Source organism: Lactuca saligna, chromosome 1 (assembly GCF_052625555.1).
Source record: "Lactuca saligna cultivar CGN05327 chromosome 1, ASM5262555v1, whole genome shotgun sequence".
NCBI classification, from domain to species: domain Eukaryota; kingdom Viridiplantae; phylum Streptophyta; class Magnoliopsida; order Asterales; family Asteraceae; genus Lactuca; species Lactuca saligna.
The window spans coordinates 189,810,404-189,823,124 of record NC_136417.1 but is presented as its reverse complement, the minus strand read 5'-3'; positions in this window follow the sequence as shown (position 1 = coordinate 189,823,124).

The window sequence follows — 12,721 nt, the reverse complement described above, 5'->3', positions numbered from 1 at the left end:
AGAGTACTTGGAAATTGGGATTCAAAGAGGAGGATTTGGGGTGTATACTGAAACGGTGTGGACAGTAGTATTGGGCCCGTACTACTGAAAGCACCGGGGCGGTGTACGGTCCAAGTAAGAATCTTCGGAATGCCAAGGATCAAGGAGGGATGAGTTGTCGAGTGTGAGTATGCTCGAATGGATTCTAATTTATCGTATGTTGTATTTCAGAGGTTGATCTTGGTGAGGACACGTCATATGCCAGAGGGAATTGGATCTAGTGATGAGGAGATCCGTCATATCATCCACGAGGAGGTGGATGCAGCCATCAGGGCAGAGATACCAGAGATGTTCGGGTCTATTAAGACGACGCTGATTGAGACTTTCGACGAGTGTTATGCTGCTCTTTTTGAGGCTGTTGTTGCGGCGGCCACCGCAGTTGTTGCTGCTGTGAGGCCGCAGGGTGGTGATGCGTTGCTGTTCCGGGAGTTCAGTAACACGAAACCACTAGAGTTTGATGGGATCCAGGACCCGGTGGCAGCTATGAGATGGATTTCTGACATAGAGGGGTGTTTCTTCACTTGCTCATCTTCTGAGCATTTGAGAGTACGGTTCGCGTTGAACCAGCTTCGCTTGGGAGCGAAGGACTGGTGGAAGTTTGTGTTGGGTTTTGAGCAATTTAACACTTCCTAAGTGTGCATGCAACCCTAATAAACCTTGGATCTATGTTTGCCTAAATACATGCAAAATAATAATTTTCCAAGGTTTATAACCTATCTAACATGGCATGGGGAACATTTCAACATAAAAGAGTTAGAAGAGATTACATACCTTTTGGTGAGTTTGGTTCTAAGGAGTTTGAGGGCCAAACACCAATAGTGTGAATGCCTCAAATGGAATCACAAAACACCACAAACTCTTGGAAAACTTTGAGAGAGTATCCACCCTTGTACAAAATCGGCCACACTCAAGCACACACACACTACTTCACTAGTTTCCTCTTAGGCTCCATTTCATGCTCCATAAGCATGCTTATATAGTGTGCATGGTTAGGGTGAAACCCTAATAACCCATGTCTTTTCCTTTCCAAGGATCCACGGGTTAAAAGCTCCATGGATCATCCATGGACTTCCACATATGCCTAGCCCATTAACAAATGAGTATTAGCCCACACTATATAAAACAAATAGCCCATAATCTAATTAGTCTTCCTTTTAATCTCTAAATTAATTCATAATTAATTTAAGACTAAAACTAATTAAATAACGTAACTTCATATTAATATATTATAACTCATAATATATATTAATAAACATATGTGTATAACTCTCAGAAAATTATCCATAATAGTTTGGATGAGAAGCAACCCAAATGGACCATGCCGGTCTGGTCAAGTATATACCAAATAAGTTATGGACTTAGACACCTTATCCAACAAACTCCCACTTGGATAAGTCTAATAACTGTATTTGCCTATAACTTCAGGAACCAACCAGCAATCGTAGCTCTCGAAAACTCCCTCGAACTATGAAGACTCTGTTGAACTATGAAGCGCCATTTTAGATAAGTGATCACATAATCCTCTGTTCTCATGATATCAGCCGGACAAACACATGGAACTATGTCTTGCTTATTGTCTAGCAGTTGTTTCTCGATTTTCCGATTTGTTTGACGAAGAACTTCACTGAACACATCGGTTTAGTTCTGAACATGCATGGTACATGGGTCAACACAAAATCATCGAGGGACCCAGATATCGCTTCTATTTCTAGAAGGAACAGATAAACTTCGACTGATATGCTTGTTCTACTACTTATTGAATTGTACACAAAGGCACGTTTTATAACATCAAGTTACTGATGCGTTTACGTACAATCAATGCACAACCAACTCATAGGTAACAACTCATATCTCTAGGTTTAAAGATTTATATGATGTTATCGTCTCACGATCACTCGAGATAAATTCCATGAACTGATACAAGTGAGCGTGGGTTTATACCAATACTCATAACTTATGAGTACTCATGAATGTTGCAGCAACCATTGCCATGTCTAAACACCTTTAAGGCATCTACAAACCCAATTCATGACAATCTTGATTCATACCTACTTCCGACGTATGATCGATTGTGGAGGTTTGAATAAATTAATTATTCTGGAAGTCAAAACATGCAAAACTGAAACAATAGTAAATGATTGACAATGATAGTAACACTTTACTCATAAATAAATCACAAATTTTATTCATCATCAAACGTCGATTACATTTTACAAGTTTCAGGAAAACTATCTAATCTGCAAAACTAATATCGTCCCTCAGCCCAATGCGTCTCGCAGGCTGAAAATGCTTAACCCTCGTCAGTCCCTTCATAAGGGGATCTGCAGGATTCTCATCCAATGATATCCTCCTTGTCACAAGGAGTCCTTCTTCAATCTTGTGTCTTATGAAGTGATATTTTCTGTCAATGTGTTTGGATCTGCCATGATCTCTTGGTTCCTTGGCTAAGGTAACCGCACTATTGTTGTCACAGAAAATCTCTATAGGTTCCTTAATAGCTGGTACAACTCCAAAGTCTCCGATGAAGTTCTTTAGCCATATCGCCTCCTTTGCTGCTTCACTCGCTGCTATGTACTCTGATTCACAAGTCGAATCAGCCACCGTCTCCTGCTTGGAACTCTTCCAAGAAATTGCCCCTCCATTTAAGGTAAAGATCCAGCCCGACTGTGAGCGGAAATTATCCCTATCAGTCTGAAAACCAGCATCATTATACCCTAATACTCTCAAGTCATCACTGCCACCAAGGGTAAGGATCCAATCCTTAGTCCTCCGCAGGTACTTGAGAATGTTCTTTACCGTGGTCCAATGAGCCTTGCCAGGGTTCCCCTGATACCTGCAGACCATGCTCAAAGCAAATGCCACATCAGGACGGGTACAAGTCATAGCATACATGATCGAGCCAACTGCGGAAGCATACGGTAATTGGCTCATCTCAGCTATCTCTGCCTCTGTACTCGGACTCTGAGTCTTACTTAGTTTGGTACTACTTTGGATCGGTAAATCTCCTTTCTTGGAATTCTCCATGTTGAACCTTTTCAACACCTTATCCAAGTAGATACTCTGACTAAGTCCAATTAGTCTTCTACTCCTTTCTCTTAATATCCTTATCCCTAGGATATAGGTAGCCTCCCCTAGGTCCTTCATAGCAAAGCACTTCCCAAGCCAGGACTTAACCTCCTGCAAGGTTGGGATGTCATTTCCTATGAGTAGTATGTAATCCACATACAGTACTAAGAAGCTAACTATACTCCCACTAGCTTTGACATACACGCAAGACTCATCTTCGCTTCTCGAGAAGCCAAACTCTTTTACCTTCTCATCAAAACAAAGATTCAGCTACGAGATGCTTGTTTTAATCCATAAATGAATTTCTCAAGCTTGCATACTCTATTGGGGTACTCTGCACTAACAAAACCCTCTGGCTGATTTATGTACACATCCTCAACCAAATTTCCGTTAAGGAAAGCGGTTTTGACATCCATTTGCCATATTTCATAATCATGAAATGCTGCAATGGCTAACATAACCCTAATAGACTTAATCTTTGCTACCGGCGAGAAGGTTTCATCATAATCAATACCTTGAGTTTGAGTAAAACCCTTCGCAACCAGTCGAGCCTTATAAGTATGCACTTTTCCTTCCATGTCTGTCTTCTTCTTGAAGATCCATTTGCACCCGACTGTTTTACGGCCTGGTACATGGTCAACCAAGTTCCAAACTTGATTGTCATACATGGACTGTATCTCGTTGTCCATAGCCTCCTTCCATTTAGCAGACTCCGGGCCTGCCATGGCTTCCTTAACACTGCTAGGTTCATCCAAATTTACCGGTGTACTATCACTGATGAACGTATCACCTTCCGTAGTAATATGAAAACCATAATAAAACGAAGGTGTGTTCCTAACCCGTGTAGACCGCCTTGGAGGTACAGACTCGTCAGCTGGATCAACAGGAGTTTCCTCCTCAGGTTGATTGCTAGTGTCTAAGGTTCCTTCACCAATTGATTCTTGAATTTCTTCAAGATCAATCTGCCTCCCACTGTCTCCTTGGCTTATAAATTCTTTCTCGCGAAAGATCCCTCTTCGTGCTACAAAGACCACATTCTCACTGGGTCTGTAGAAGAGGTAGCCGAAGGATTTCTGTCGGTAGCCGATGAAAATACACCTTTCACTTCGGGGTTCAAGCTTATCATGAGTTTCACGCCTCACGAAAGCTTCGCAACCCCAAATTTTGATGTGGTCCAAATTGGGAACCTTCCCAGTCCACATCTCATGAGGTATTTTGGTAACCTTCTTTGTAGGGACTAGATTAAGGATATGGGCGGCAGTCTCTAAGGCATACCCCCAAAAAGAGATTGGTAACGAAACTCGACTCATCATAGAGCGAACCATGTCCAACAAAGTTCGATTACGCCTCTCAGCTACACCATTCAGCTGTGGTGTCCTGGGAGGAGTCAATTGTGAGACAATCCCACACTCCTTAAGATAGTCAAGGAACTCGGTGCTAAGATACTCACCACCTCGATCGGATCGAAGCATCTTAATGTTCCTGCCCAATTGATTTTCTACTTCCTGTTTGAATTCCTTAAACCTTTCAAAGGTTTCTGACTTATGTTTGATTAAGTAGACATACCCATATCTACTAAAATCATCAATAAAAGTCACATAATACCGATTAGCATCCCTTGTGGCGGTTTTGAATGGCCCAGATACATCAGTATGTGTTAGGTCCAACAAACCCTCACCCTTCTCACAAGTTCCAGTGAAGGGTGATTTTGTCATCTTTCCAAGTAGAAAAGATTCATAATTATCATCCAATTTAAGGTCAAATGATTCCAAGACTCCACTCTTTTGGAGTTGGCCTATGCGTTTCTTGTTTACATGTCCAAGATGACAATGCCACAATGATGCTTTATCTAGGCTAGTAGAAGAATCAATATACAACACATTATTTCCTAAGTTGTCTACAATCGACACAGTTTCATACACACCATCACAAGGTAATGCTTTAAAATAAAACACATTATTAAAGAAAGCATTAATACCACCACATTCATTATCAAACGAAAAGGTAAAACCTTGTTTGTACAAAGCATGAAAAGAAATAATATTCCTCACCATTTCAGACGAGTACACATATTTATTCAAATCTAATTTTAACCCATTATTAAGCAACAAAGTATAAACTCCAATCTTGGAAACAGGTGAAGCCTTCCTATTCCCCATGATTAAGTTTATCTTCCCGTGCTCCACATCCACACTTCTTCTTAGGCCCTGCAAATCAGAACGTATGTGAATACCACATCCTGTATCAAGCACCCAAGAGTTAGAATATGTTGAGTAATTAGACAATATAGTGTAAATACCTACATGGGTGGGTTTCACTTTCCCATCCTTTAGATCCTGCAAGTACTTAGGGCAGTTTCGCTTCCAGTGCGCCTTTTCATGGCAATAAAAGCATTCAACATCATTGGGAATGGCAGAAGGAGTGACAGAACCGTTCTTAGTATTTGATGAGGAGCCTTCAAGAGACTTTCCCTCGGTACCCTTCTAAGGGTGCTTCCTCTTCTTCCCTTTGCCTTGCCCAATAGCTAAAACAGGGGTAGATGTTGGAGTAGGAGTAGTAGAGGTAACAACCGCTTTACCCTTAAGACCGGATTCCGCGGTCTTCAAGAGTCCTTGAAGCTTGCTGAGGGTAACTTCCTCCTTGTTCATATGATATGTCATTCGAAAATGATCATAACAAGAAGGCAAGGAGTGCAAAATGATGTCAATTGCCAACTCCTCGGGGATGTTAACATTCAGCTTCAGCAAATGGTCCACATACCTTTGCATCTTCTGCATGTGGCCCGTGACGGATTCACCATCCTTCATGCGGGTAGTTATTATGGAGGAGATTATTTCATACCGCTCCTGACGAGCACTCTGATGGTACCTTTCCATCAGGTCTTGGTGCATCTCAAAAGGGTAGAAATCTTCATACGACTTTTGGAGCTCGGCTGTCATCGTGGCCATCATGATACATGCCACCTTAGTAGCATCTCTCTCATGAGTCCTGAATTCAGCGATCTCCTCAGGAGTAGCAGTAGACTCATCAAGTTCTTTTAACTCCTTATCGAGGACATATTCCTTGTCCTCGTAACGAGTAACCATCCTGATGTTCCTAATCCAATCCATGAAGTTGGAACCATCAAAGATGACCCTCCCACAAAGATTCATGAGAGAGAAAGAACCAGTTGGGTTAGAGCCTGAAGCATTAGTGTTGGAAGACATCTGAAAGAAGAAAGTAAGTTTAGATTAGATATTTAGGATCCTTAATAAGACACCCAAATGTAATATTAAGGCTAGGATCCAATCACAATATATTACACTTAGAAGAGGGATGCCGTAATCTAAGTAATAATATATTTGAAAGGTAGGTGAATGCCAATTCACCAATTTCCACCATGAAAACGAAATGATTTATTAGGTTTAATTGGATTTGAAATTCCTAGATTCTTTTGAGATTCATTGAACTTTTCAATGGCATGTTTCAATCTCGATTGTGCCCTTCAAGTTTTGTGACTGGGATGCCGAGGATCACAAAACAAGGTGTGAATAACCATGCTAATTCACTTGGTACTCTTAATATTATCACCTAATCAATGTGCCGGTTAACCACACACGCTCCATTGATCTATGACAAACATTAAGTCACCCTTCGTGATCCTTACTAGTCCTAGTTAGTGTGCCGGTTAACCACACACGCTCCACCAACGACTTGGTAAGGTACAAAGTGTGAATTCCATGGACTAGCACCATGTTCACATTTTTCCTAAAATAACTAAGATTGGGAATTAAAAGAGTTTAGTTACTTTATAATATTCATTATACTTTTAATGAGGATTTAAAGTCATTGTTCTACCCGTTCGGCTAACGACCCTCCACCGATCAAGCAAGCGGTGGGTGAGAGTATACACCCATTAAGTCGCCATTTTATAGGCAACAACCTTATACCCACCTTATAGACCGGCTTTGTGAATGAGGCCTACTAACGGTAAAACGACTTATTCTTATACATATATATAATAATTAACCATTAATGTTATAAATAGTATAAGGGTTGAATTTTAACTATTAAAACTCTAAGGGTTTGTCACACCCCTCGAACCAGACGGCGGAAACGTCCGGGGGCTATTGTGACTCAATTGAATACCATCACAGTGAATATACATGAAACATAACATCATACATCACCAAGCATTGGAATAATACAACTGGTAGCGTTTACATCCGTTACATTGTTTCAGAATATTACATTCCAAAATACATTGTTCATTGTTACTTAAACAACCGCAAAACAATCATAGAATACAGTCCTTTCTTCACTTATCTGTTACCTGAGAATACAAGTATTTTGAAAAACGTCAGCATATGAAATGTTGGTGAGTTCATAAGTAATGTTTGAAATCCAATGTTTGTAATGTTTTGAAAAACCACCAGAAAATCCGATATTTTCTGAAAATAGAATAGCGTAAAAATATGTGAAGATCCGTGAGTATGCTTGTTTGAATTCTATAGATGTAAGCGTAAGAGTTGTGAAATTCGACATGTAGTTCATAAGTGTACTTGTTGAAAACCCTAGGAAAACCCGACGTTTTCCTATCACTTTGCTTTACTTAGTTTGTGTGTTGTTATTTCGTTACGCTAGAGGTGTTCGTTGAGCTCCGGAGGCATTGAGTATACAGAGGGTGGTGAATTGTTGTAACGTACGTTAATGAAAACGTCCAGTTGACAACCGTACTAGCGATCCCTTAGGCGTCACTCGCACTTATTCACACAACTCAATCCTCCCGGACTCGTGTAGTCCCACGACCGAGGAGAAAAAGTGAAGGTGCGAAACCCTCGGTATTTCCCTACGTCGTTCAAGACCATTGCAATTGCGAAGGGCCCGAAGCCCAACCCGTAATCGTGAGTTCCCGACTTTACTAGCAGCGCCGAAGGGCCCTTGGGGACCAGCAGCATGTTTTCCATTGAAAGTCCTTTTACACGTGGTCGAGTCGTATTAGACCCAACTACATGTAAGCAAGTGTCCTTTGGGCCTAAAGATCATGTCATCGGGCTAGCTAGGCTCAACAAGCATGATTTGCAACATTTGGGCCTAAGGAGTGTACGTCGACGTATTGAGTAATTCCACGAGAGTATAGAGTTCTGAGAGTTCCATATGTGTATTGAGCGTTGTAGTGTTAGTAGTTTTGGATTTGTTATTGATTCGAGACCGAATCAATTCGTTTGATAACGATTGTTGGTGATATTGTGTATTGTAATTCATCGAGAGTCATAGTGTTAGCCTTTGCTCACAACGAGTGTATTGAATTGTCATTGAAAATTTTCTGTTTACAACCCCTCTTTATTTTGTAAATTTGCTTTTTCACCCCTTTAAGTAAATTAATTTCCGGTTTAGTCCTTAAACAAAATTTTCTTGTCATTTAACACCAAAACTTATTACAATTGACATTTTCAGCATGTACTTAGTTGAAAACAGTTTTAATCCCTGAAAATACAGTTTTCTCGGTTGTAACCCCTCTTTTTCGCAATTTTTACATTTTTGGCCCAAATTGGAAATTTTTTACTACTTTGGTCCTTTTAAATTATGGAAAGCATTTTTAATCCTTGGAAAGGATCTGGAACACTAATAGTCCACTGTTTTATAGGAAAATACAATTTTAGCCCCTCAAAACAGAAAATTTCATATAATGGGCCCTATTGGGCCGAAAATGTCATTTTTAGCCCATTAAGCTTGAAATTTATGTTTTTAATCCACCAAAAGAGTATATTTTCAAAAAATATATTATGGAAACTGTTTTGACTCATCTCACCCATCAGATTTCGAAATATTTCATTTTAGGCCCTTCAACTTTGTATTTTTAACATTTTATGTCAAAAAATGAGTTTTTAGCCCAAAATAAGTGTTGTCAAGCCATTAGGCTATTTTTCTTGGTATACTTTGCATGTAGTAGTATATTTTATGCTAGTATAAAATATATCTCGGTTTTTAGTAATTCATAACTAGATCTAGCATCAAAATCATACAAAACATACATATAAGCATAGAAATCATCCAAAACATACACATAATGATGGATCTACACCTTTGCTTGTATTCTCCCCCACAAAAACTTATAAAAACCGAAAATAAGGGGGTATGAAGCTCACCTTAGGGGGTAGTTTCGGTTCTTGAAGGAAAGATGGAAGAAAACTTGGTGATTTTCGACCCTAGCACCCCTTGTTGAAGATCTCGAGTTTATGGAGTTCTAAGACACAAGTTTATGATTTCATGAGAGTTAAGAAGAGATTTTTGGATATAGGAAGAAGTCTAAAGTGTGGATCCAAGTTTCCACTTACCTAGATGATGATCTTTGTGGAAGAACTCCCTTGAATTCCTCTTAGATCTTCGAAAATTTGGAGAGAAATGGAGAGAGCTCCTTGAGAGAAAAGATGAGTGAAATGTTTGTGTGTGTGTTTGGGATTCGGCCGAGAGGGGGAAAGAGGAGAGAAGAGGGTGGCTTTGACAAGATAGATGCTTGGAAGTATGAGTTGCATGCATGGATATCCATCAAATAAAAGTGAGGTGGTAATCCAAAGTCAACTCCTCCTTATTCTTGGGCTTGGGCTGAGAATGGAGAGGGAAGAAAGAATTTTTGGGCTTTTTGCCCCTAAGCCCAATATTAGAGTTAGTTTGGGTGATCTTTGGCCTTATAAGATAAAATTGTGATTTTTATGCTTTATTAAGCTAGATTAGGTTAATTATGGATCAAAGCTTTTAATTCATTTCATTCTAGGCCCAAAATGACCCAAAATGTTGAATTAAATTAATGTGGGTCCAATTAGAGCCCACTTAAGGGTTCTAAGCCCATGATAGTCAAATTGGAAGCTTAATGGTCGATAGAGTCCAATAAGGAAGTCCTAGTCCAAAATGGACCTAATCAAGAACTTCTAGGGTTTCCAATTGCTTGATGTAGTGAATTGGGGTTTAGTTTTCCATTGAGTAAGCATCATACATGCTCTTGAGTTTTTGAATTCAACATTTACTTGAGTATAGTGATTACAAGACACAAAATTTCTAGTTGTGACAGGGTTGGAATTAAAGTTTATTAAAGTGTGTGAAACTTTACAAATTCCAAAACTTGAGGGCAAGTTTTGTAACTTTGCAAAACTCTTCATTTCATAACTTATGAATTAAAGGTTCATAAAAATGAAGACTCTTCATTTTCATGTAACTTATGTGTTTTAAGTGTGTGTTAAATAAGAGTGACCTTTGGAAATCCATAACTTGAGGACAAATTATGGACTCCATTAAAACAAATAAATGATGAAGAATTAATTCTAAACAGTTCAGCAAATAATTCCTATCATTTTCTAAATTCATAAGAACATGAACATGATCATCAAAAATTCAAGAATTATATGAACACATAAAATCATGGAATTTTGATATATGCTATTGTAAATGGATTAGAACAACCATTACACCAACTAAAATAAGTTTTATAACACCAAAACAGTTTAGGGTAATGTTTCTAGTCCATTTCCAGCAGCAAAAGTCGAAAAACTGCACTCTTTCGATCCTACTCGTCGAGTGCATGAACTTACTCGTCGAGTAGGTTGAAGTTTGCCTTGGACTCGTCGAGTCCCCCCAATGGACTCGGCGAGTCCACCATGCAGACAACAACTATTTCGACTTTTTTCACTATTTTGTGTCAAGTATCAAACAAGCAAGCCTAGGCTCTGATACCACTGTTGGGTTTTGAGCAATTTAACACTTCATAAGTGTGCATGCAACCCTAATAAACCTTGGATCTATGTTTGTCTAAATACATGCAAAATAATAATTTTCCAAGGTTTATAACCTGTCTAACATGGCATGGGGAACATTTCAACATAAAAGTGTTAGAAGAGATTACATACCTTTTGGTGAGTTTGGTTCTAAGGAGTTTGAGGGCCAAGCACCAATAGTGTGAATGCCTCAAATGGAATCACAAAACACCACAAACTCTTGGAAAACTTTGAGAGAGTATACACCCTTGTATAAAATCGGCCACACTCAAGCACACACACACTAGTTCACTAGTTTCCTCTTAGGCTCCATTTCATGCTCCATAAGCATGCTTATATAGTGTGCATGGTTAGGGTGAAACCCTAATAACCCATGTCTTTTCCTTTCCAAGGATCCATGGGTTAAAAGCTCCATGGATCATCCATGGACTTCCACATAAGCCTAGCCCATTAACAAATGAGTATTAGCCCACACTATATAAAACAAATAGCCCATATTCTAATTAGTCTTCCTTTTAATCTCTAAACTAATTCATAATTTATTTAAGACTAAAACTAATTAAATAACGTAACTTCATATTAATATATTATAACTCATAATATATTAATAAACATATGTGTATAACTCTCATAAAATTATCCATAATAGTTTGGATGAGATGCAACCCAAATGGACCATGCCGGTCGGGTCAAGTATATACCAAATAAGTTATGGACTTAGACACGTTATCCAACAGTTTGTGACGGCGCACTTTACGCCTGCTGAGCTTGCGGCGGTGACCTAGGAGAGGTTCACTGCCATGTTCCGAGATGAGTACGTTCCCCAGGTGGAGAGGGAGCGTTTGGCACAGGATTTTCTGACCCTCAAGCACGGAATTGAGTCTGTTACTGTGATTACCAGGATGTTCCACGAGAGGGCGATGTTCTGCCCTGAGCACGTGTCCATTGAGCAGGCACGTATGAGCCGATATTTGAGTATCTTGAGGCGATACATTCGAGAGTTCATGGCGAACTCCTCGTACTGGACATTTGCTAAGCTTCAGGCAAATTCCCGGAAGAGGGAGATCGAGCTGGAGAATCAAGCTAGAGAGGAGGCTGAGTCTCAAGAGAGGGATCGGCGATCGGCACAGTCCCAGCCGGAAGCCAAGCGGGCCAAGCCCGCTGATCCCAAATATGGGAGCTAGAAGGGCCGCACTTGCGGAAATGCGGCAAGGGTCATGATGGAGTTTATAGAGCTGGATCTTGCTACAAGTGTGGCAAGGAGGGGCATATGGCGAAGGACTGCCCCAAGGGGTTTGCAGTGTGTTTCCACTGCAACCAGACCGGACACCGGAAGGCCGAGTGTCTGCAGTTGCGAGGATCCGCTCAGGGAGCACCTCAGGGATCTGCCCCTGCTGCCATCAGAGCTACCGAGATTCGGCCAATGAAGGCCGAGGCACCGAGGGCACGAGGGAGAGCTTTTCAGTTGACCGCGGAAGAGGTTCGCGCAGCGCCCGATGTCGTGGCTGGTGTGTATTCTTTCGTGTATTTATTTTAATGTTGAGATATTATGCTTATATTATGTTATACGTAGGTACTTTTCTTGTGAATTATGTACCTGCCTTGGTGTTATTTGACTCGGATGCGAGTCGGTCTTTTGTATCTTTGGCTTTTAGTCAGCACATCAGTGTTAGTCGCGAGGCGCTGAGTCGGCCTATAAGAGTTTCCATAGCTAACGAGAGGGTGATATATGCCACGGAGGTGATCCGTGGGTGCGTACTCGAGATTTTCGATGTTGAGTTCCCGATTGATTTGGTTCCTATTGCCATGGGGGATGTCCGTGTCGTTGTGGGCATGGAGTGGTTGAGCAGGTTCAGTGCGGTTATCGA